General features: G+C 41.1%; 1 long non-coding RNA gene across 1 annotated transcript in view; it reads right to left on the bottom strand.

The window, feature by feature from the left end:
- LOC129482022 (uncharacterized) overlaps positions 1-22643 on the bottom strand; it is a 56705-nt gene that overhangs the window by 22092 nt on the left and 11970 nt on the right. The window contains exon 2 of the long non-coding RNA XR_008657573.1: positions 9357-9433. This is a non-coding gene — a long non-coding RNA (uncharacterized lncRNA). The remainder of the gene's footprint in view (positions 1-9356; positions 9434-22643) is intronic.

Genomic DNA, 22643 nt, shown 5'->3' with positions numbered 1-22643 from the left:
CAGATGTGAAGCCAGGAAATAATAAATCAAAGGCACAAGTGTGCATAACAATATGATGAAAAATTAAATTTCTACGAGAAACTACAATTCCTAAAACAGTGTTTTTAAAATCTGTTTATTTGGGGACTCCCTATCAAAGAACTCTAAAATCTGCATACTGAGTGGTACATTAATAAATATACTTCTAAAATGTGTCATGGTTAAGTTTACAAAGTTGCAGAGAATATGCTTTTTTGGTACATTGTAACTATTGACTTTTAAAAATAAAGCTGATCCTTCATTTTAAATATATCTAATAGAATCTAGATACCATGGTGATTAAACCTTCCATCATCCATTTTAAAAATCTACAATTTCCTCTTTTAATAGACAGAAATTTCATTCTTTCTACTTGAACTCTTATTTGTATTCCACTCACTAGGTATAATTTCATTTCTCTAGGTTGACTTATTACTGTTATTGATAGTATACAATATATATTCTTCATAAAATTTTATTGAAATGCCTATTTAATGAGATAAAGTTTTTAAATTTGTTTTACATATTGCTAAAATGGGATAGAATTAGCTTTCAGGGACAGGACGCAGTGGCTCATGCCTGTAATCCCAGCGCTTTAGCAGGCAGATCACTTGAGGTCAGGAGTTTGAAACCAGCCTGGCCAACTTGGTAAAACCCTGTTTCTACTAAAAACACAAAAATTAGCCAGGTGTGGTGGCGTACACCTGTAATCCCAGCTGCTTGGGAGGCTGAGACAGGAGAATTGCTTGAGCCTAGGAGGCAGAGGTTGCAGTCAGCCAGGATCATGACACTGCATTCCAGCCTGGGTGACAGAGTGAGACTCCATCAAAAAAAAAAAAAAAAAAGAATCAGCTATCAGTACTATTTTTTACTTTGATAGATCTACCTACTGAGTAAATGTTCTTTACATATGTAAGTAAATAGGAATGAAATGAGTACTAGCATAGCAGTGTCACTCTTTTTCTTTCGGATGGAGTCTTGCTCTGTTGCCAGGCTGGAGTGCAGTGGCACCATCTCAGCTTCAAACCATACACCAAAATTCAGAGTAATCCATTTTCAAAAAATGTTTTAATGATCTACCGGCTCACAACTCAATGAGATCCTTCTTTATTGTTGAGATCAGGGAACTGGACTCAAACTACTTGCAAAAGGATGCTACCCAGACATTTGCTTGTCAACACCCACAGTTTACAGCTGTCCTTGCTTGGTGCCCCTGAGAGTTTGCCATACTGGATCCATGCAGCATGGTAAGATTCTACATGGATGACGGGTGGACGATCTCCCGTAATGTGGGAGAAGGGTGATTTTGAAAGGGGGAGGTAGGAGAGGAGCAGCAGCAAACACATTCACAGGCAGGTCACCTTGTGAATGGTGCAAGGTTAATTTTTTTTTTTTTTTTTAGAGAGAGATAGGGTCTTGCTTTGTCACCCAGCCTGGAGTGCACTGGTGCAATCGTACCTTACTGTAACCTTGAATTCTCAGGCTCAAGAGATCCTCCTGCCTCAGGCTTCCCAGGAGCTGGGACTACAGGTGCATGCCACCACCTCTGGCTATTTTTGTTTGTTTGTTTTTTTGTAGACATGGGATCTTGCTATGTTGCCATGATAGGCTAGTCTCAAACTCCTAGCCTCAAGTGATCCTCCTGCCTCAGTCTCCTGAAGTGCTGGGATTACAGGCATGTACCACTGCTGCTGGCTCATTGATGTGTTTGTTGGTGTTGCTGTTGTTGTTGTTATTAATCAATACCTACTCCCTTTGAAAGTTCAGGTGTAGTCCCAGGAGAAAGATCAATGAGGTAGAAACCTTGGAGAAAGCTTCAGGAAGGAGTCTTGAGTTAAGCCTAGTCACAGATGAGATTTAGATAAGCAGAGAAGAGTTGGGAGGATTATCCACCTGCGAGGCACAGAAGGAGCAAAGGCCTTGACTGTAGTGTCCTAACAGAAGGTGCCTGAAGAGAGTAGCCTGGAAATACTCACCACTAAACCCTTTGGCTGTCTATCTCTCATCACAGAGTCTACAGAGATAAACAATATGAACATGACTCTAGATCAGAGATTTAAAAAAAAAAAAAAACTCAAATGCTTAAAGGAGCCAGGCAGGTCACAAAAAGTGGAGCAGCTACCGGGAGCATGTCATAGTGCAAAGTATGAACCGAGAGAAGTTGTCCCAGCCAAGTGGTCAGCCTCCGCTCAGCAATGGTGGAAAGATGGATGCAGCACTGCAGGTGTTTCTATGTTTTCAAGAGAAGTGCAAATCTGGACTGGAATGTAAATCTTCCACAATGGCAAGACGCAACATATTTCTGCCCTGTATCTGTCCTGCGAACATCACTTTGGTACCTCTGTTCTGAACTCTAAATTTTAGCCACAGATCTAGCCAGAATATCAGAAAGCATCAAAGCTGAATTATTTTGCCTGGTATAAGGGGAGATGCCAAGAACAAAATAGATGGTCAATCCATATTTGGCAGCTGAATGGAAGTCTACCTTTAGAAGGCCCTCCTTGACTTCCTTCTAATTGAGAGGTGGCTTGAGACTCATTATGCTGAAGGGTAGAGTCTAAAGTTGCTGCACCAAGTGTCTTTTGCCTGCAGCTGGTTCCGTTTTCCTCTCCTTTTGACCAGCAGGAAGAACAGCTGCAATTACACCCACCTTCAGCTATTCTGTAGGCCCTTGTTCTCTGCAGTTCCTATACTAACATTTCCATGGAGCTACATGTTTTCTTCTTACTGTTATTTGCCCCTGCCTTGGATTTCCTCATGTATTTATTTTATCCTGATGTGCTCTGTGTATTTTGCAAGGCTGCTTGAATCCTTTTTGGAATGACAGTGTATAAATAAATAAAAGCACTATCTCTGGAGTCCGTCTCTTTTCCTACCAGAATTTTCAGGCCCTGCGCCTATGGGGATGCCGCTTAATAAATTACTGATTGCATGTATCCTGAAGGTAATGGAGCTTCCAAAGGTGCAGAACAAACCACGAGAGAATTGTTTAAGCGCTAGGAAAATCTGGCCCGATACATTATTCCAGATCTATATTTATGTTCATGGCTTGCAAAGCACCCCAGGGCCTTTTGGGATAAAAGAAACGGCATGAATCTAAGAAAATATTATTATATAGATTTATTTGGGGTTGCTAAAGAGTGTGAGGCCCTCTGGAGAACCACAGGAGAAGAATGAATTATTTTCTGCAATTTCCAACACTTGTCTTTTTAAGAGTCTCTCACTGAACCCCTGGTGCCCACCCTAATAGTTCCAGCTAATCTTGTTGCTATGGTTACAACAATTAATTATATGCTTAACTAGCCTTACTAGTACATTGCAGCAATTCAATTAAAATCTGATTTTATTCTTCCTGTACTTTCAGGTTTTTTTTTCAGCCTCCAGCTCTGAAAATTGCCCATAATATGGATTGAAAGAGTCCTCAAAGCTGTTCAGTCCATTTCCCAGTGGCATCTTTGGCTAGAACTTGATGGAACAGGGCACTGTTGCCCTGACATAGACCTTGCTACAAGAGCCAAGACATTTGGGAGCTTGAACTCAACAGTGGAGCAAATCGTAAAATAATATCCGATGGGTGTAAGGCTGGTATGAAGAGATTTTTCCCCCTTCTTAATTTTAATAATGTATTTAAATTGGAATGGAGAGACACAGGATTCCTAAATTAGTGGCTGTGCCCAACCACTGGTTTGACATCTAAAGACACTTCCAGTGGCCCCAGCAGCTGTGCCCTATGGTGGGGAGCACCTCTCCTGGGCAGCCCTGGAGACCAAAGGGGGACTTAAGAGGCAGTAGGATCAACATTAAGTTCCAAAGTGCATGGAGATTGTTGGTCTCCAGGTATCTGATGGAAACACATTGATTGGAAATGCTGGATTATTGCCTCTTCTGCTGGCTACGTGTCACAATAAAGGCCCAACACGTTCATTTACTAGGAGAGAAACAGAGCTTGAGAGAGGTCTTGTTCAATTGTGCATGCTTTCAAGGACAGAGCTGGTGGTAAAACCCATTCAGGTAAACCTCTAGAGGTTGCAGTTTTTTCTTTCTTTTTTTTAATTACAAAAGACATTCTGTCAATGTAACTGACACTATGGTTTTCCGATATGGCTCCATATTTTTAATTGTTCTCCTTCCTTTCTTAGCCCCCTAATAACGACAGATAAAATTGATGAATTTCTATGCACCAGGTACTGTGCTAAGGGATTTCCCACATTATCTGATTTTGCAGATAGGGAAACTGAGGACTGAGAACCCAAGGACACAGAGCTAGTAGCAGGATGACTGCCACACTCTGACCTGCCTGGCTGCCATCTGAGTTCTGAGTGTTTATTCTCTCAGCTCCTCCCAATGCCTTTTCTACACTGACCCTCTTTCCTGAATGCCTTCATCACTCTGGTGCTTCAGTCTCCAACTCTGGAGGGGTCCCCCATCTCCAGCCCTGACCCTCCTTCACCAGCCTGCAATACATCCCTTGTCTTCCTGTTGTATCTCCAAACTCACTGTGTTCCAAACAGAACTGGAATTCCCCTCCCTAACTCCCCAACATCCATCCTCCTTACTGCTCTATGTCTGTGATGTGACCCACTGTTCTTCCTGTCATAGGAGCCTGAAGCCTCAGAGCTCTCTTCCATCTTCAACTCCTCATCTGCTCCTCGGGCCAAAGGAGCACAGTGGCACATGGAAGGGGACTGGTTCTAATCCCTTTGCCATGAGCCAGAGTGTGGGTTTGGCAAGAAATGACAACGCACGTGCCAGCTTTCTACACTGCTGTGGTTTTCCCGTGTCATGCATTCCCTTCCATCCCTCCTGGGGGTTCAGGGGTTTTGTGCCATCCTGCAGGGCAGGTATGCGAAGGGAACACCCATCTGTCCTTCCTGGATACTGGCCTTCTTCTCTGGACCATTATTGCATCTCACTCCCTCAATCAAACCTGACCTTTCTGTAACCACACAGGGACAAGACAACCACCAAAGTCTTTTGGAGCTATATCTTGTTCCAAGGACAAAGTCGGCACGTGGTAGGCATTTGAATTCTAAATTCAAATTTGCTTCTTTGGAAAGATTTTTTTTTTCAGGAGACATACCCCAATTGAAAGGAATGATTCCAAAATATGGGCCGGGCATGGTGGCTCATATCCATAATCCCAGTACTTTGGGAGGCTGAGGCAGGCAGATCACCTGAGGTCAGGCGTTTGAGACCAGCCTGACCAGCATGGCAAAACCCCATCTCTACTAAAAATACAAAAATTAGCCAGGGGTGGTGCCAGACGTCTGTAATCCCAGCTACTAGGTAGACTGATGCAGGAGAACCTCTTGAACCCGAGAGGCAGAGGTTGCATGAGCCAAGATCTTGCCACTGCACTCCAGCCTGGGCAACAGAACAAGACTGCATCTCCAAAAAATAAAATAAAATAAAATGAAGTAAAATAAAATAAAATAAAAACGTGTGTGTGTCTGTGTGTGTGTGTGTGTGTCCGTGTGTGTGTGTGTGTGTAGATAGATCAGAGTGGGGAGAATATTTACAGACACAGACACAAAAGGGGGACTGTGCTTCATGCAGTATTTGGATTTTCCCAGTGCCAGGCAGGCACAATGTAATTGAAAAGATATTGAGTGTTTTATATTTGCAAGGCACTGTGTTAGGTACAAATATTATGTATCCCCTAAATAAATGTTCATCAATGGGTGAATGAGAGAATGGATGTGTCTATTTATTTATTCATATATTTATTCATCGTGGAGACCACATTGGGCTTTGAGAACAAAGTGTTATTTTCATTGTTCATGCATTCCACAAATGTTTCACAAATGTCTTGTATGTGCCAGTCACTGTGCTGGACCCTGAGAATATGAAGATGAACAGTATTACGTGTACTAAATCGCTAGGGAAGGAGGTCAAGTCCAGTGATGGGGGCTGGGAGGTGGAGGCCAATGACAGTGACCCCTCCGGGGCCTGAGCCTTCCCAGAGTTCGACTGGCTCTGCCTGATGCAGGAAAGGCCCGAGGATATTGCAGCTGAGAGACGCTTCCCTCAGGGTTCCTCTTGGAGCCTGCTGACCCCATGTGGCCTGCCACTTGACTCATCTATGAAACTATGACTCCGATTTTATGAACACCACAGCCCCCACAGTTCAGTAACAAAGAGACACATCCATGAGCCAACAGAGAATCCTAATCTAATCCCGCTTAATCCACAGAGGTGGTAAAAACAGCCCATCACCACCCAGGCTTCCCTGGCAGCTGGCCGGCTGTCCCTGGGAAAGGCAGTGAGGCGATCTGCCTGGGTAAACTCAATGATGCTGGTCACATCACGGCGCTGTCCTCAGCTACTGCAGATGCTGCAAACGGGCTCGAGTCCCGCATTTAGCTTTTATTAATCGATGCTCATTGGGGGAACAGACTTAATCTGACCAACTCCACTAAAGGAAAATAAAATATGGAGAATATCCCAGGAACAGCTATTCCTTACACAATCACCATGGAAACACTGCCGTCACAGGGGCTGTCTAGGCCAAAGCTGTGCAGAAAAGAGGATGGTTGTGGTGTGCTTGATGCCCTCACCCTTCAGGGCACAGCAGCCTGGGGACGTGAATAGGGTCACAGGCAAATTATAGTATTCGCTTGCCCCAGCTGCTACTAGAAAACGTGGTGCACCTTCACATACCTGCCCAGCCAGCTTTCAGGATGCTCAGGAGTGTCTCAGCCAAGAACTCACCCCTGGACCTTTTCACAGTCATTGCTGGGATGGGACCTGTGCTAGCACCTCCCAAAGACACCAAGCAAACCAGATGCAGAGATGTCCTTCTGGCAGCAGGCTCGGCTGTTGTCTTGTGGCCCAGGATGTCCCTTGGGCTAACACTGAATCCAAGTTAGAAACTGGCCCTGTAGCCCATCTGTTCTCTCTCTGTGCCGGAGCCACAATCCAAGCTCCTACTTGATACCAGGGTCTTAGAAACAGGGTAAGCCCCCTCCTTCAGCCTTTTCTGTCATTATACATCCACAATCCCCTACTCTCACCCCCCGATGCTGAGGGATGCTCGCCAGCTAATCCCCTTCTCCCTGCCCATCTACCCTGAATCTTGAATCAAGGTTCCTTGAGTCCATCCGCCTGTGCCTCTCGGCTCTTGCTTCTCTATTGCGAACTCTTCTCAAGAGGACCCCTAGTTTTTCACACACATAAGCCTCTGAGAGGTCTTCCCCTCCTTTTCCCTACCTGCTGAATCCCTGAGTGAACACATTTGGGTAACCTTTGGCTTAAAGACAATTTATTCAAGTGAAGCCATGCAACTGGATGATTTGTAGGAACTTCCAGTTGTTTACTCAATTTTTTACTTTCTGAGCTTCACAGAAGGCTTGGCCCCTTCATAAAGACATAGGTGGGAGGCTGGTGCTGGACTGAATGAAAGGTACTGCTATGGACTAAATTGTGTCCTCTCACAAAATATGTAAGTTAAAGTAAGTTAAAGTCTAATCCCATTATCACTGTATTTGAGGTAAAGAAGTAATTACGATTGAAGGAGGTCATAAGGGTGGAGCCCAAATTTGACAGGATTCATGTTTTTATAAGAGGAGGGAAACATCAGAGAGCACACTTTCCCTCTCCACCATGTGAGGACATCGCAAAAAGACGGCTGTCTACGAGCCAGGTAGAGCGCCCTCACCAGAAACCAAGTCAGCTGGAACCTTCATCTTGGACTTCCCAGCCTCCAGAACCATGAAAACATAAATGCCTGTCATTTAAGACCCCCAATCAGAGGTATTTTGTTATGGTGGCCCAAGCAGACTGAGACATGTACAAACGGCTGCTCAGACAGTAGGCAACATTTATGGACCATCTGGAAGGTTTATGGACCATCTGGAAGGCAACAGGCTGTCTGGGTACAGCCACTTGCACTGTTTATTTAATCCTCACAGCATCTTCCAAGACCTGCATTGATATCCTCAGTCTACCCAGGGAACCCAGTACCCATGAGGTTTAGCTATTGGCCCAAGTGGCAGGGCTGGTGTCCAGACTTAGGTCTAGAGAATTCCAAGTGCTGGAGTGAGGGGAAGGGAGAGAAAATGTTGGAAGAAGGTTCACAGTCTCACAGAAAGGGTCTGGCATGGCTCACTATCCATTTGCTCATTGCCCTTGTTCCCTGGGGCAGTCCTGGAGATCAAGTGTTCTCATTGCCAGACCCAGAAGGTAGTGGAGCATTGGGCTTGGCATTATTTCCAGATTGTATACCTCAGGGACAGTAGGGCTCTCCATCTTCCTTATCAGATGATAAGCCAGAACAAGGAGACTCACTCACACCCATCCACCCCTTGGCTCTAGTCCTTCCTTTCCGCACATCTCTGGAAGCATTTTCTTGAATTCCTGGGCCATCTGGCCTTTTCATTCATATCAAACCCTATCCCTGCTTCTCCTAATGTACTGCTGGAGCATACATAATTTATGACAACAGCTGTGTCTTTAATTTGTGGCAGGCATGGAGATGCACCACCCAGATCACCTTTAAGAAAAGACTCACCACCAGCAAGGATGGTAGTAAGCTGAGAGCTTCTAGCTCCTTCAAGGTCTGCCTCAGCTTTTGAGCCATGGTCATGCTATTCTTGGGCTGCCCTCAAAAAGTAGCGGGAATGGAGGAGCAAGAGGCTAAGGACAGTTACCCCATTAAAAAGTCACCATCTCTTGCTCAATTTCTGGAAGCGTGCTAGTTATCAAATCTGAAACTTACTCGAAAGGCTGGCAGTGTCTTCATGGAGAAAGACTGCAATACTATGGCAAGTATCTACTGTCATTATTTCTCCAGTCCTTCCCCCTTTTACTAGAGTAGCAGAACATAGAGAAAGGGGACTATTTACATATTCTGGGGATCACTGGACACAGGCCTAGGTTGACATTGATTCACAGAGACCTGAACTGTGCTGGCTTCTGGTTAGAGTGGAGGCTTATGTGGAGGTAAAGTAACAATGGAATTCTGGCCAAATTTCAGCTTACACTATGCCCACTGGGTCCACAGACTCACCTGATGGTCACTTCTTCAGTTTCCAAATTTATAATTGAATTCGACATACTTGGCAGTTAGCTAAATCCCTATCTTGGGTCCTAGGCCTTTGTCACAATAGCTGTCAGAGAGAAGACCAAGTGGCATTGGCCAGATAGTAAATCGAACATGGATGGTATCACACCCAGGGGAGGTAGGATAGCAGGTAGTAGTACAACCTTAAAGGCATTAATTGGGTTAGTAGTTTCTATATATCTCTATGTAATTCACCAGTCTGTCCCTGAAGAAGCGATACATCCTGGAAAATGACTGTGGATAATCTTGAGCTTAACCAAGTAGTAGACTCACTTACCTGGGATATGGCCACTGATGCAGCAAATTAATTTTTTTCCATCTCACTCAAGGAAGAGGATCAGACACAGTTTACACCTACATGGAGAAGACAAAACATTATGTTTACAGTTTATTCCTGAGGGCTATTTTAACTTTCTCTTCCTCGATTTTATTTATTACTATACTTTAAGTTCTAGGGTACATGTGCACAACGTAAAGGTTTGATACACAGCTATACATGTGCCATGTTGGTTTGCTGCACCCATCAACTCATCATTTACATTAGGTATTTCTCCTAATGCTATCCCTCCCCCAGCCCCCCACCCCCTGACAGGCCCCAGTGTATGACGTTCCCCGCCCTTTATCCAAGTGATCTCATTGTTCAATTCCCACCTATGAGTGAGAACATGTGGTATTTGGTTTTCTGTCCTTGTGATAGTTTGCTGAGAATGATGGTTTCCAGCTTCATCCATGCCCCTGCAAAGGATATGAACGCATCCTTTTTTATGGCTGCACAGTATTCCATGGCATATATGTGCCACATTTTCTTAATCCAGCCTATCATTGATGGACATTTGGGTTAGTTCCACGTCTTTGCTATTGCGAATAGTGCCACAATAAACATACGTGTGCATGTGTCTTTATAGTAGCATGATTTATAATCCTTTGGGTATATACCCCGTAACGAGATTGCTAGGTCAAATGGTAATTCTAGTTCTAGATCCTTCAGGAATCGCCACACCACAGTGATGGGCAATAAACAGTATGGTGATTCAGGCACCTGCAACTTCAGAGACCCGCTGCATCTTGCATACTCTATCACATCAAATGCAAGGATACTTTGCTAAGTATCATAAAGGGAAATAAAAGGATGAGTTGGAGAGAATATCAACGAAATTTGTTTTGATTAAAACACCATCAGATTCACTGAAGCTATAGATGGAATTGGAGACAATGAGCATCTTTACAATTTTGAATATTCTAATCCACAAATATGTATGTTAGCTTGCTAGGGCTGCCATAACAAACTACCACAGACTGCATGGCTTAAAAGAAAGAAATTTATTTTATCACAGTTCTGTAAGCGAGAAGTCTGAGAGCAAAGTTTCAGTAGGGTTGGTGTCTTCTGAGGCTTTTCTCCTTGGCCTGTAGTTGGCCACTTTCTCCCCATGTCCTCACATGGCTTCCTTTGTACCTGTTCGTGTCCAAATTTCCTCTTCTTTTAAGGATACCACTCATATTGGATTAGGATCTATCCGAATGGGCCCATTTTAACTTAATTCACTCTTAAGATCACCATCTCCAAATAGTCACATTTTTACTATGGGGGTTCTGTCCTGGGGGTTACAACTTCAACTTAGGCATTTTGGGAGAAGCCACAGTTCAGTCCAGAACAATAAAATATTCCTCTATTTATTCATGTCTTCTCTCAATTACATTTTACAGTGTTTAGTGTTGAAGTGATGCCCTTTTTTTCCTAGGTATTTGATTTATTCCTAGGTATTTGATGTTTTGACGCTCTTATAATTGGTATCATTTTTAATACCATTCTCTATTTGCTGCTGGTATATTATTGAATTTCATACATTGACCTTTTATTCAGCAACCTCATTAAATTCATTTATTAATTGCAATAGTGTATTTGCAAATTCCTTTACATTTTTCTACTTCACAACCATATGGTCTGAAAATAATGTTATTTTATTTCTTTCCTTTCAGTCCTTGTACTTTTTATTCATTATTCTTACCTTATTGCACTGACTTGGACAACTAGAACCATAAAGAATGGTGTGATTGTTAATATGGAGTGTTGATTTGATTGGATTGGTGCAAAGTATTGTTTATGGGTGTCTGTGAGGCTGTTGCCAAAGGAGGTTAACATTTTAGTCAGTGGACTTGGAGAGGCAGACTCACTCTTAATCTGGGTGGGCACCATCTAATCAGCTGCCAGCACTGCTAAAATAAAGCAGAAGATAAAATAAGATAAAAGTAGAAGATAAAGATAAAATAGGCAGAAGAAGATGGAAAGAGCAGACTTGCTGAGTCTTCTGGCCTCCATCTTTCTCTTGTGCTGGATGCTTCCTGCCCTCGACCACCAGACTCCAAGTTCTTCAGCTTTTGGACCGTTGGACTTAGACCAGTGTTTTGCCAGGGACTCTGAGGCCTTCATCCACAGACTGAAGGCTGTGCTGTTGGCTTCCCTACTTTTGAGGTCTTGGGACACTTTGAGCACTTGGGACCCTACTTTGAGGTCTTGGCTTCCTTGCCCCTCAGCTTGCAGATGGCCTATTGTGGGACTTTACCTTATGATCCTGTGAGTCAATACTCCTTAACAAACTCCCCTTCATGTATATATATCTATCCTATTAGTGCCGTCCCTGTAGAGAACCCTAATACAAATGGAAATGATAATAAACACTTTGTCTTATTTCCGTTGTATAGAAGATGGCTCCTATGTAGCACTATAAATTATAAAATGTTTGCTTTATTGGAGCTGCTCCTCAACAGCTTAAGGAAGTTCTTTTTGCTGTTTCTTGTTTGCTGAGCATTCTTATCAGCAATTAGTAATAGATTTTATTAAATTTTGATTCTTCACCTGTTCCTTGTAGGAACTTTGTTAATTACATATTAAATTTATTTAGTAGATAGTAGAAAGAAATAGTATTTAAATAGTAGAAAGAAAGACTTTCTCCTATTTTTAATTGTTTGAGAGGCTTTTCTTTTTAATTAGAATATTTGGTTCATTTACATTTAACATAATTGCTGATATAGTTTGGTTTTTATCTGTTATCTATTTTATCTGTTCTGCACGCCTTTTATGCCTTTCTTGAAACTTTCTGAACCAATAAGACATTTAAAAATTTCTCTCCAGTTCCTTTTCTCTTATCTTGTTAACTATAATTTCTTTTATCCTCTTTTAAGGGTTACATGTGATTACAGTAAACATCGTTGAATTATTAGATTCTAATAAAACTTGGTACTTGGATCACTTCCCAGGTAGTAAAACAACTTCACAAATTTTAATTTCATTACCTTGCTTCCATCTTTTTGTGTTGTTTTGTATATTTGTTCTTCATGTATTTTAAATCATTATTGTTCCGTATAGTCAATATTTATTTAGATCTATCCATATATTTACATTTTTCATTTTTTCTTGTATTTCCATGTTTCCATCTGAAATAGGTCTTTCTCTATCTTAGGAAATACTTTAGTATTTCCTTTAGTGTGTGCCTGAAGGTAACAATTGTTTAAATTTTGGTCTGTCTGATAATGCCCTTATTTTTCCTCCACTCTTAAGGAATGGTTTTCCTGGATAGGAGTCTAGCTTGGCAGTTATACTCAGAAAATCTATTCAGCAGTATTTGTCTGGTACCTAATATTTATCCAAAACCTGTTTTGATCAAGTAATTCCACTTTTAGGAAATCAGTGAAAATAAAATGCAAAAAAAATCAAGCAGCTGCATTGCATCATTATTCATAATAGGGAACAAGCATAAAATGTAACATTTATGCAATGGCTAATAAATCATGACACATCCACAATGCAAGATTGCAAGAACATTAAAATGATGTTTTATGAAGAATTGTTAGTGAGCAAAACACACTATTATTAAAAGTGAGAAAAACAAAACGCACATTTCAATATATTGTGTGATTTTGGCTAAATAACAAAACTATATGTATAGGAAACACATAAAAGGAAATACATAACTCAGTTAACTTTGCTTATCTATAGGTATAAGTATTACAGGTGGTTACTTTTTGTTATGTAATTGGAATAAATGATTCCCATATTTAACTACAGTAGCTTCACTATTCTTTTCTATTTAAAATTATAAATGAAATTAATGATAAAATTATAGCTCATTTAAGGAACATTTAAGAGGTTGAAGTTGTCATAATTGTCTTCTACACAGAATTTTCCATGAGAACAAAACATAGAAATACAATGAAGACACCTGTTTAAACTGTCATAAATGGTCCCCACCCTCAAATCACTGACTAAAACTTACCTCACACAAGATGCTGCTATGGACTAAATGATTGTGTTCCCTCAAAATTCTTATGTTGAAATCATAATCCCCAATGTGATGGTGTTAGGTGAAGTCTTTGGGAGGTGATTAGGTCCTGAGGTCTCCCTCATGATAGGAGCTGCCTCAGAGAGTTGCCTCATCCCATTCACCATGTCAGGATGCAATGAAAGATGGCGTTTATGAACCAGGAAGCGGGCCCTCACCAGACGCCGAATCCGCCAGTGCTTTGATCTCGGATTTTCCAGCCTCCAGAACCGTGAGAAATAAATCTTTATTGTTGATAAACAACTAAGTTTTTGGCATTTTGTTATAGCAGCCCAAATGCACTCAGACTGTGCCATAAACACATGATCCCCAAGCATAATTCTTTGTTGAAAATTGCATCCCACACACATTTCATCCAGAGTGAAAATAAGAGTATCCACCATCCCTCATACACAGTACTAATCACTTCCTAAACCTCATTAGGGCTTGTAATAATACTTCCCCAACAGGAATTAATTTTATGCTAATCATATATGTCAGTGACTCTCGCAGCTGCTCCACAGAAGCAACGGTTTTGCAAATTAGTTGCTTTCTTATTTGGGAAAGGTGTGGGATGGGCCAGAAGGAAAGGCATCACTGGAACTCACATAATGTTTTTAGACTTGTTAATTAGCCTCGCAGTCTCGTTTTATCATTTCATCCGAAGATGGTTTGGGGCTTAAAACAGTCCTGAGGTCATCAATTCTGACTCAGCTGATTAACACTGGGCTTGTCAGATAATTGGAAAGGTCAAAAAACAGTGTCTAGTCTTTCTCCTAAAGCTAAAATTACTGTCAGAAAAATTTCTAAGAGATATTCCAGCCCTTGCAGGAAGGAGCTTAGGAATTAAGTAGATTTTAACTTAGATCTTTGGTCCCTGCTGCCTTGCTGTGTGGCCCTAAGAACAGAGCTTATCTTTGTGAACCTAAGTCTCCTTCTCTGTGAAAATGAAAATTAAAATGCCTGTCACATAGGGAGGAGCAAGAAGCATAATGTCCAGCACACGATGGGGAAAGATAAATGTTCATCTACTCAGATCTTCTTTCTACACTTACTAGAAATCCTTGTTTATTTGGGAAGATCAAGATTCAACTTCAAAACTAATTGAACATTTTTCACTTTGAAGGTAAAACTGATTAGGTTACTTTCAGCTTAAAAGTGGAATGTGATAGAGACATGGAGGTCATGTATGGGTGGAAGTGGTGGAGGGAGTTAGGCAGACACCATGAGAATCCAGGCAAAGCACAAAAATCTGAAAAGGAGCCTACAAAAGAGATGATAAAGGTTAGTTTTATTCATTCGTGTAATTAACATTTATTGAGCACCTACTACATTATAGGCACAGAGTTTGATGTCGAGGCTATAGTGGGGAACAAGATAATCTCCCTGCTTTTGTCAGAGAGCTTATACTCTACTGGGGCCAAACAGGTATGGAGACAGAATGGTAAGGGCTGTGATGCCGAATCCCCTGCTCCCCACTGTAGGATAGCCCTGAGTCAGCCTGCCGACTTTCCACCAGCAATGCTTGTACTGGCAGACTGTAGAGCCCTTGGGAACAGGGCCACAACTGGCAGGGCTGGAAGGTAGCAGCATGGCACTGTACAGGGCAGACATTAGATATTTTATTCTGTTATGACCCAGTCATTGGAGAGAGGTTGCTGCCTCCTCCCAAGACACAGGTAGTGATCACAGAAGCTCACGACTGTAGCAAATTACCCCACATATACCAATCACTGGAGAGTCACTGAGAGGAGCAGCTTCTGCCAGGAAAGACCCCTTCTCTAGGGAAGGCTAGCTTGCCCGTATGTCAGACCCAGCCTTTCCCTGAGCGCATCTTCTCTGGCCTTCCCTATGATTCCTCTCCAGCTCTCACATGGCCATGCCAGGATGGTCACTTGCCTGTGTGCCTTCTGGGAGGTTAGGATCAACTGAGGGCAGTGGAGAGTTCAAAGAAGCACAGTGCACTTCTTCCCAGGATAGTGGATCACACAGAGCAGGGAGGAGAGATCAGATTATACTCTAAATATATTGAAGACCTTGCTGGTTTAAGAACAGAAATGTAAAGAATCTCCTCATGCTTCCCTTCATTCACTCCACAAATATTTGATGAATGCTCATTGTGTGTCTGGCACGGTGCTAGATGCTGGAGGTACATTGGTGAGTTAAAATAGTCCTAGTCCCCACACTCATTGAATTTCAGATCAGTGAAGTAGAACTTAAGCAAATCAAGTCAGAAATTAAATGTGACAACCATGACTGGTGTTACGTAAGAACCACACAGGATGCCATGAGAGGGGGATTTTACCTGGTCAGGGAGGACATCCCTAAGGAAGCTGATAGGATTTGGCTGTGTCACCACTCAAACCTCATCTTGAATTGTAGGTCTTATAATCCCCACTTGTCATGGGAGGGGCCCAGTAGGAGGTAACTGAATCATGGGGACGGGTTTTTCTCATGTTCTTCTCGTGATAGCGAGTAAGTCTCACGAGATCTGATGGTTTTTTAAAGGGCAGTTCCCCTGCACATGCTCTCTTGCCTGCTGCCATGTAAGATGTGTCTTGCCTCCCCTTAACCCTTCGCCATGATTGTGAGGCCTCCCCAGCCATGTGAACTGTGAGTCAATTAAACTTCTTTTACTTTATAAATTACCCAGTCTCTGGTATGTCATTAGCAGCGTGAAAACAGACTAATACAGAAGTGATCCATAAAATAAGTGGGAGTTGAGCAAATGAAGAGACGAGAAAGCAAGACAAACAGTATACACAAAGGCCCTTGGCAGGAGAAAGCACAGTGAACAAAAGGGAAATAATTCAGTGCCACTGCAGTAGAAGGTCAAGAACGAGGGAGAAGTGGTGCCAGGTCAGGCTGCAAAGATGAGGAAATTTATGGTGGGAACTTGGTATATTTACACATAAATATTTCATCTTTTTGTGATTTTAAATGGTATTGTATTTTTAGCTTGAGTTTTCACATGTTCCTTGCTAGTATATCCAATTTCAATTGATTTTTGTATGCATGTCATATCTGGTGACGTTGCTAAAATCTTTTTACTTTTAGAAGATTTTTGTAGATTTTTTGAAGTTTTTGATGTAGATAATCATGTCATCTACAAAGAAGGACGGTTTTTACTCCTTTCATAATTGGTATGCCTTGTATTATTTTTCTTGCTTAATTGCACTGGCTAGAATTGTAAATACTATATTGAATAAGATTCATGAGAGCAGATAACCTTGTCTTACTCCCAGTCTTAGGGTGAAAGTATATATTCTTTCACTATTAAGTATGTTTGCTTTAGGCTTTGTAAAAACTTTTTATTGATTCAGGAAGTACTCTGGCTCCTATTTTTTCTGAGAGTTTTTGTCATATATGAGTGTGAAATTTTGTCAAATAATTTTTCTTTATTCATTGATATAATCATGTGATTGTTATTCATTAGCATATTAATATGGTGGATTACATTGATTGATTTTCAAATATTAAACCAGCTGAAACATTATTGAATATACTGCTTAACTTAATATTGCTAACATTTTATTAATGATTTTTGGGTCTATATTCATAAGGAATATTTGTAGTTTTGGGGGGTCTTTTGGATTTTGTTTGTTGTAGTTTTGTATGTGGGAGTTCTTTGTTGGTTGATTGTACTTTGTATGATTTTGATATCAGGGCAACATTAGCTTTATAATATGTATTAACAAATGTCTCCTCCTTTTGTATTTTCTGGAAGAGATTATATCAAATTGTTGTTAATTTTTCTGTAAACATTTGATAGAAATCTTCAGCAATCTGGGCCAGGAGATTTAGGTTGGGAGGTGCTTAAATTCATAATTCAATTTCCTTAGTAGTTTATAGGATGATTCAAATTACTTAATATTGGATGAGTTGTGATAGTTTGTGTTTTTTAAAAGAATTGGTGATCCATTTCATCTAAGTTGTCAAATTTACATATACAGAGTTGTTTGTAATAATTCATTATACTTTTGATATCTACAGATTCTGCAGCAATATGTCCTAATTTCTGATATTGGTAATCAGAAAATGCTAATATTTTCTTTTTATCTTTATCAGTCTTTGAGATCTGACAATTTAATGATCAAAGAAGCAGCTTTTTCTTTCAATTATTCTTTTAATTTTATTAATTTCTACTCCTATTATGTTTGCTATTATGCTTATTCTTTATTATTTCTTTGATTCTTTATTCTTTACTCTTCCTTTCCTAAGTTGTTGAGGTAGGAGTCTAAATTGTTGATTTGAAATGTTTCCTCTTTTCTAGTGTAGGCAATTAGTGCTATAAATTTACCTTTCAGCATGCTTTATCAGTATCTCACAAATTTTGATATTTTACATTTTTTCTTCCATCTAGTGTAAATTTTATTTCCCTAGAGATGTCCTTTTTGTTTCATGGGTTCTTTAGATATATTCTTTATTATCATTTGTTTGGATATTTTCCTATCTTTCTGTTTATTGGTTTCCAGTTTGATTGCACTGTGATCAAAGAACACACTTTGTGTGATTTTGTCTCTTTAATTTGTTGAGGTTTTATAACCCAGGATATCTTCCAACTTCGAACAAGTTCTGTGGGTGCTTGAAAAAGAATGTGTTGAGATTTTCATCAGTTTTTGTTTTGCATATTTCAAAGCTCTGTTGGTTGGTGCATACACGCTTACAATTACTATGTCCTTCCTAGTGACTTGACTTTTTACCATTCTGTAAGGTTCCTCTCTTCTCTGGTAATTTTAGTTTCTCTGAAGTCTATTTTATCTGATATGAATATAGCCATTTCTTTTTTTCTTTGACTGTTTACATGATATATCATTTTAATCTTTTTTACTTTCAATTTGCCTATGTCATTATATTTAAAATAACCAGGTCTTTCCCCCAACATTAAGGATTACAATTTAACATAAGATTTGGATGGGGACACAGAGCCAAACCACATCATTACTCCCCGGCCCCTCCCAAATCTCATGTCCTTCTCACATTTCAAAACACAATCATGCCTTCCCAACAGTCCCCCAAACTCTTAACTCAGAAGTCCAAGTCCAAAGTCTTATCAAGACAAGGCAAGCCCCTTCCACTTATGAGCATGTAAAATAAAAAACAAGTTAGTTACTTCCAAGATACAGTGAGGGTACAGGTATTGGATAAATGTTCCCACTCCAAAAATGGGGCTACAGCCCCCATGTAAGTCCAAAACCCAGCAAGGAAGTCATTAAATCTTAAAACCACAAAATAATTTCCTTTGACTCCATGTCTCACATCCAGGTCACACTGATGCAAGGGGTAGGCCCCCAAGGCCTTGGGAAGCTCTAACCCATGGCTCTACAAGGTACAGCCCCTGAAGCTGCTTTCAGGGACTGACATTGAATGCCTACAGCTTTTCCAGGTGTGTGGTACAAGCTGTCAGTATCTCTACTAATCTGGGGTCTGGAGCACTGTGGCCCTCTTCTCAAAGCTCCACTAGGCAGTGCCCCAGTAGAGGTTATCCATGAGGACTCCACCCCTACCCCAGACTTCTGCCTTGACTTCCAGATGTTTCCATACATTCTCTGAAATCTAGGCAGAGGCTTCCAAACCTCAACTCTTGCCCTCTGTGCACCTACAGGCTTAGCACCATGTTGAAGCCACCAAGGTTTGGGGCTTGCACCTTCTGAAGCAATGGCCCAAGCTGTACCTTGATCCCTTTTAGTCACAGGTGGAGCTGGAGCAGCCATGATGCAAGATGCCAAGTCCCGAGGCTGTACAAAGCAACTGGGGCCTGGCTGCTTCTAATAGCATACACTCATATGCATGAAGAGATTATGTGAAACTGGCACTTCTATTTTAAAGGGAAGCAGAGCATAAAAGTTTGAAAAATTTGCAGCCTTCCCATGTGGTTGAAAAGAAAACCTCATTTTCTGGGAGAGAAATTAATGCCTGCTGCAGAAATTTGCATAAGAGGAACCAAATGTTAATAGTCAAGACAATGGGAAAAATTTCTCCAAGTCATTTCAGAGATCTTTGCAGCAGCCTCTCCCATCATAGGCCTGGGTCTAAGAGGGAAAAATGGTTTTCTGTATAGCCAAGCCTCATCTTGAATGCTTTGCTGCTTAGAAATTTCTGCCACTAGATACCCTAAATCATCTCTCTCAAGTTCAAAGTTCCACATATCGCTAGAGTGAGGCACAATGCCACCAATCTCTTTCGTTGCTAAAGTATAGTGGGAGTGATCTTTATTCCTTTTCCCAAAAAGTTCCTCATCTCCACCTGAGACCTCCTTAGCCTGGACTTCACTGTCCATATCACTACAGCATTTTGGAGACAACCTTTCAACAAGTCTCCAGGAAGTTTCAAACTGTCCCTCATCTTTCTGTCTTCTTCTGAGCCTGCCAAACTGTTCCAACCTCTGCCTGTTACCCAGTTCCAAAGCTGCTTCCACATTTTCAGGTAACTTTATAGCAATGGCCCACTTCTCTGGTACCAAGTTTTTGTGTTAGTTCATTCTCACATTGCTATAAAGAACTACCTGAAAAACTGGGTAATTTATAAAGAAAAGAGGTTTAATTAGCTCATGGGCCCTCCTTCTCTGATCCTTCCTAGGCTTCCATAACCTAAATGTTTGATCTTTTCTGACAATATCCACAGGTCCAAGAGGCTGTGTTTGTTTTCTCAATTGCTTTTTTCTCTATGGGTTACATTGGATAGTTTTGATTGTTCTATCTGCCAGTTCACTGATTCCTCTTTCCCCTCTGTTCTGCCATTGATCTCATCCACAGACATGGTTACTTTAGCTTTTGCACTTTTCAGTGCTATAATTTTCATTAGGTTTTCTTACATCTTCTATTTATTTGCCAAGTCTCCTTTTTTCACCTATTTTAAAGATGTTCATAATTGCTCATTGAAATCATGGCTGCTTAAAAATCTTCATTAGAAAAAAAATGTTGTTAGATATTTCTAACATCTCTGTCATCTCAATGTTAGCATTTATTGATTGCCCTTTTTCATTTGGTTCAAGATACTTCTAATTGTTGACATAAAAAGCAATTTTTATTGAAACCTGGGTATTTCATATTATGTTCTGAAATGATTTTATTTAAATTTTCTGCTTTATATGGCTCTCTTGGACACCACTCTGTCAAGGGAAGGGTTACTGCCACCTTGTTACTGCTAGGTAGGAGTAGAAGTACGGGTTCTCCACTTTGTCTCCATGACACTCAAGGCAGAGAGGGCTCCTCACTACTGACAAGTGGAAATAAAAGTTCTATCTCTCCCCAGGGTCTCCACTGACATTGTGTTGGGTGAGAGCTCATTTCCAGTGAGAGTGAAGGTCCTGGCTTGCTATTTGGCCTTTTCTGATGCCACCATGGTGAGGCTGTTGGGGTATCTAATTACAGCCTCATGAGAGTGAAAGTCTAAGCTCCCCATCCAGACTTTGCTGGAGTGGTTAAGAGTAAAGCCATTGTTTTTGCTTGGTGTTTGGGTGGGGTAGAGTGTTTGTTGCCCAAAACATTTGTGTCTTGCTAGGTCGCCCTGTTTCTGGTCCTTTGGTTAGAAACAGAAACCTTTTCTTGGAACTATTTTATCTGTGCCTAATGGTGCCCCCAGGTTACCAGCTTTTTCAGTTACAATTAAAGGGCATATAAGGCAAAAAGAACATCCAATAAACTCACCACCATGTCATTCCTCAGGTGCTAAAGCCACTTTTCAGAGTCATCTTATGTTTGTTTTATATGTAACATCCAAGGTACTTAAATTACTGGAGGAAGACGAAAAGTACATCTACTCCATCTTCTCCTGTATCATGTATCATTGGAAAATCATTGAAAATGAGACCTGAGGAGATTTTGACATTTATATGAACTCATTTTGTTTTACATAAGTAAGAAGCTAGAGGGAGGTTGAAAGTTTATCCAAATTACACAGCTGGTCACTGCTGGATTTTTTGCTAGAAGCCAGGTGACCTGATGTTTAGCCAGAATTCTGTTATCTTTAAGTCACACCCTGACATAGCTCTTCACCACTAGACATGTTTGTGATATGACCAATACCTCTGTGCTGACCTCAGCAAATCCAATCAAGTCAGACTAAGGGGATCTGACTTCGTGGTACAAAGCTCTAAGCATCCAAGCCAAGCAAAAGCCTGTCTACACTCAGCCTTAGGTGTTCCTGGGGAGAGTCTTGGGTTGGAAGACCCCTGGAGGGGAGAAAAAGGAATCAACAATTATTTTTTTCAGAACAAGAGAAAAATCACTTCAATGCGCCCTATGTCTCCACCAGTTCTAAGAGTCTACCAGTTGGTGATTACTTTAATGGTCATAGATGCCAAAGGCAGAAAATTCAACATATCCTTCTAGCCTTGTAGAGATATTAGGCAAACTTTTTTCATTACATTTCTATTCTCTGCTTTGGTCAGAGTTTTCAATATTCTAGTGAAACCATCTTAGCTATTTTCAGACAGACAAACCACAAGCCCAAACCACAGAAGATGTGGGAAATGTTACAAGGGTGTGACTCTTAATAGCCCTTCCTAAAATTAGCAAGGGCTTTTGTTGGAATGACCATTTCATTAATCCAAACAAAATGGCAATGTCGAAATTTTTAAAGATGCAAAGTTGCTGTCCCCCAAAGTAGGATTTTCAGAGGACTAAAGCAAAAATACAAAGATTAGTTGTTCTTTCTGTACTTTATGGTTATTCTGACTCAGAGAATCATAGAGTTGTAAGGGTCAGGAGAGTCTTTTAACCCCCAACCTTGGGGTGAGGAAGCTGCAGGAGCACACACTGTTATGGCATGTGCAATGACTCCTCCCAATTACAGTGAGGTGTTAATTTCTTTTTGCCCTTCCTGTCCCTCCCTTAGTCCAGCAGATAACAAGCCAATGCCCACAGCTCTTAGTCCAGCAGATAACCAGCCACAGCTTTGGGCAGAGCAAAGGTATAGCCCTTCTGCAGTGGTTCCTGGCAATTTTTCCCTAGGGATTGGAGAGTGATTCAGAAATAGCTGTGTCTTGACCTGAAACATAAAAAAACAGATTTCCATGAAGCTGGTCCAGGACCAGTGGTGGGGATGGCCAGGATATGAGGAACAGAAACCCCTTTGTTCTCTAAACACCAGGCAAGAGAAAGGGTGACTGAAGGTTTTTCTGGGCACACAGGGTCCCAGACACCTCAGAAAAGTCCCAGTGTTCCAAGCACGGCTTGGAATAACAGAAGCTCTGAACTGGAAGGTGCTTTGTACACCTGGATGACAAATCATTCCCTTATCCTCTG

Source organism: Symphalangus syndactylus, chromosome 5 (genome assembly GCF_028878055.3).
Source record: "Symphalangus syndactylus isolate Jambi chromosome 5, NHGRI_mSymSyn1-v2.1_pri, whole genome shotgun sequence".
Taxonomy (NCBI): Eukaryota; Metazoa; Chordata; class Mammalia; order Primates; family Hylobatidae; genus Symphalangus; species Symphalangus syndactylus.
Note: the sequence above shows the minus strand (reverse complement) of the source record. Positions and strands in the feature narration are given on the sequence as shown.